We start from the raw sequence: 3,912 nt of genomic DNA on the forward strand, positions 1-3,912 counted from the left end.
TGTTAGCATTTAAAAAATGTGGGTATCCTCTTCTTTTGCCGTCTACCAGCCTGGTGTAGCCATATCCTGCATTGCGGGAAACTTCGTGTTCCGGGCGAAGCACCTGAAATCGTGCTTAGCAGGTCCAGGTTCGATACGAGATAGGATAATTATGCGCGAAAAAGAGTTGGTGAACTTCATTTTCCTCTATTTCCGTCAATCGTTTCGTCTTCTTTCCGGTTTGGGCTTAGTCCTTGCTCGTTGTATCGTTGCAATCCCGACCGGTTGACTCGAAGTTGATTCTCGTAAGTGAAATGGGATTTTCGCTCGTACCGAAACCGGGAGTGTCGTTCAAAGTATATACGTATTAAGTATATACATCGCGCGATCAAATAGAAAATTTTTTATCGTACCGAAATAGTGCGGGAAAGTTTAGTATCGCGCGTAAAATAGCGAAAATAGCGATATAAAAATATCGCTCGTGAGTGCGGGAGTGCCGCGTTAAGTATCGCGCGTCTAAGACTGGGAGGAGGAGGAGGCCTAGGAGAGGCATCAGGCTCCGGCAGAGCAACCTTCTGGTAAGCAATTTATTTATTTGTAATTATATATTAAATATTAAATATATTTATTATAATTTAAATTAAACAATTAATCGCAACGATTAATTTGATGTTTTTATTTATATTTAAATAAGAGAGAATTAAAGAAAAAGATTTTTAAATTAAAGCTATAATCTTGTAAAGGTGTAAGCTTTTATAAAGTTATAAGAGAATTATTAGTAATGTTTTTTAAAATTTATAGAATTATTTTATTAATCTGTTATTATTATATGCATCGAATATAAAGTTCAATGTATACAATAATTTTTGAAATATTAATTATTTTGAACGCTGCTACATTGGAATCTTCTTTTGTATGTTATAGATCGATGCAACAACCCTGATGATCTGAGAGGAGGAGCAGGCCTAGGAGAGGCATCCTGCACCGGCGGAACAACCTGATGGTGAATATTATTATTTATATATTAATTGTTATAAATCGTTAACTTGTTATAAACGAACAATAATTCGATCTTATTATTTAAATGAATTAAAGAGAAAGATTTTTATAAGTCATATAAAATTTTCTATTTAAAAAACAGTTTCAAAAATTTATAAAATTTTTCCATACGTGTTTATCTGCTTATTATTTTACACATCGGATATAAAATTTCGCGCGATAAAAATTTTTTTAAATATTGATTGCATTTTGTGAGCATTATTATAAATGAATTTCATATTTGTATGTTACAGACAACTAGCTTCGATAACAACAACTCCGCTGTTGCGCATCAGTGTCGGTGAGTGAGAAAACCTTTTTTTAACTTTAAGGTAACGGATTCGTAAAGATTGCAGATGTCAATGTAGATGTAGATTGTAGATTGTAGATAAATCCGTTGCCTTAAAATGAATGAGCTAGGATGGATTAAATTAAATAAATTTTAATAAGTTCTTTCGAAATGCTTTGCATCTATTACGAAAATATATAGAAATATTAATTAAAAAAAGAAGAAATCAAGAAAAGATTTTTTTGGTAAAGATTTTGTCTAATTTATTAAATAAAGAACATGCATTAATAATTTTATCAATTTTATCAATTTCTTATGCTAATTTATTCTTACAATGCGCACTTATCTTCTAATTCCTTATAGCTCATTCATCGTAGAATTTGTTTGTAGATATTGTTTTTAAACTTTACTTTAACTTAATATAAAGTCAAATGATTAATTAATTAAATAATTTGTAATATGATAAAAATTATACACAAATTAATTTTATATTTTATTACAAAATATAAAATATATAGAAATTTGTAGTAATTTGGCTTTATTTCAGTTAAAATAAAGTTATATTTAAATATTTAACGAACGATCGTAAAATGGAACGATTGTTACTAAATGAGCGTAAATATTTCACGCTCATTTGCCGGTAATTATCCGGCAAAAGAAGGAGTTTATCTCCTTTTTCGATCTCTGATTAGAGATCGAGAAAGAAAATGGCCAGGATCAACGAAAGGTAGGTTCAACTGGCCTGAAGAGCACGCGGTTAGGGTACGCGGTTAGGGTACGCGGTTAGGGTACGCGGTTAGGGTACGCGGTTAGGGTACGCGGTTAGGGTACGCGGTTAGGGCACGCGATTAGGGCACGTGATTAAAATATATACATGATTAGGTTAGGTGATGATTAGAAATAGGTTCCACAAATCTCGAATAATTTTAGTTAATCAGGAAGTAGGGTTGTTAGGGCTATATTAAGTAAGATCATTAGAATTCTTCTTTTAATATTAGGGTTGTTAGGGCTATTAAGATCATTAGAATTCTTTAATACTAGGGTTGTTAGGACTATTAGGTAAGATTCATTCTTTCTTTAATATTCCAATAATCTTAGGGGTAAAATAAATTTATTTTAATTAAATTGAATTTATTTTTAAAAATATTGTAAAAATAAATATAACATGTTTTAAAATAAAAATGTTTTAAAAATGAAATTTAAATTATCAAAATTATCTTCAGGAATATTAAAGAAATTGCATTAACGTTTAAGAAATATCGTAACATGTTATATTTTATTTTAAAACTTAAAAATATATGTGTATCAAGTTAAATATTAAATTCAAATGTTAATGCTATCAATATCAAATTATTGATGTTATTAAATATTTGAATAAATTGAATATTATTATTTGACATTGATAGCATCATAAATTTGTAAATTGTAAATAGTTATAATTGTATTTTAATTATAATCTAATATTGATATTTTAATTGTAAAATACAATACAATTATGACTATAATTATATTATATGAAATTGTATTTATGATTGTAAATTCTTACGTAAATTACACGAAAAATTATCGAAAGTATACGTATAATGATTACATAATAGTAATTGACATAATAGTAATTCATTAAATTAAAGTATTTGTTTCTATAATATATATTTTTGAAATATTCACAAAAGAGTAACTGTTTGTATTTTCATATCAAAGAGTCATTAATAAAATCGGAAAATTTTTATATAAAATATAAAAATTCGATGCTAAATTAATGATTAAATATAAGCTTTACAAAATTTGACAAACTCCTTCGTTACATAATCGCGAGTCAATTATTATAAATTTAATGATATGCTTTCCGTTAAACTTATCTATTATATTTATAAATTCTATATCGCGCGAAACTGAATATTCGTAAAATAAATTAATAAATTATGATTGCGAAAATATCGTGCTCGTTCTTTTCGCGTTCTTATACAAGGTTGTCATTTTAACAAAAGAATTTTATCGCTGTCCCCATCAGATAATATTGCTAAATAGTGTTAATTAAATATAAAGAAATATCGAATAAGAGTGTGAAGATTCGATGTAATAAGTCAACGATTAAATTTTAGCTTCAAAAAATTTAACGATTACCTTCGATATTATATAGAATCGCGAGTTAATTATTATGAATTTAATAATTTGTTTTTTCAGTTATATTTGTATTTACGAATTTCGTATCGGAAAATATTCATAAATAAATTAATAAATTACGGTTGCGAAAACACCGTGTTTTTCCCGCGTTCTTTTCGCGTTCTTAGACGAGATTGTTTTAATAAAGGAGTTATCATTGTTCTTTTCATTAAATAAACGTTAATGAAAATTGCGTGGCTTTTACCGCCGAGGAGTCGAAACGATTTTCATCAAGGAGAATTATTTCTCATCGGTTCTTGTGAGATCCATTCGCGACGTCTAGTTTGGTGCCCTGTTAAAAATTGGGAAATTTTATTGTAAGATTGGAACTAATCCCAGGTTTTCCTGGTAATTTCCGAAAACAATGATTTCGGTAGTAATTCAACGACGAACGCCATACGCTTCTTTAACGTCGAATTAATTTAAATAATATATATTTAGAT

The 3,912-nt window shown here is 28.4% G+C and overlaps 1 long non-coding RNA gene across 1 annotated transcript; it reads left to right on the top strand.

Moving 5' to 3' along the window:
- Nucleotides 1-375: 375 nt before the first annotated feature.
- LOC145974149 (uncharacterized) lies at nt 376-1,640 on the top strand. The gene is made up of 3 exons (XR_014439637.1): nt 376-557; nt 904-982; nt 1,272-1,640. It is a non-coding gene; the product is annotated as an uncharacterized LOC145974149 (long non-coding RNA).
- The last annotated feature ends 2,272 nt before the right edge of the window (nt 1,641-3,912 follow it).

Source organism: Camponotus vicinus, unplaced genomic scaffold, assembly GCF_025532165.1.
Source record: "Camponotus vicinus isolate PSW18456_S1 unplaced genomic scaffold, iyCamVici1.0 SCAF_7, whole genome shotgun sequence".
NCBI classification, from domain to species: domain Eukaryota; kingdom Metazoa; phylum Arthropoda; class Insecta; order Hymenoptera; family Formicidae; genus Camponotus; species Camponotus vicinus.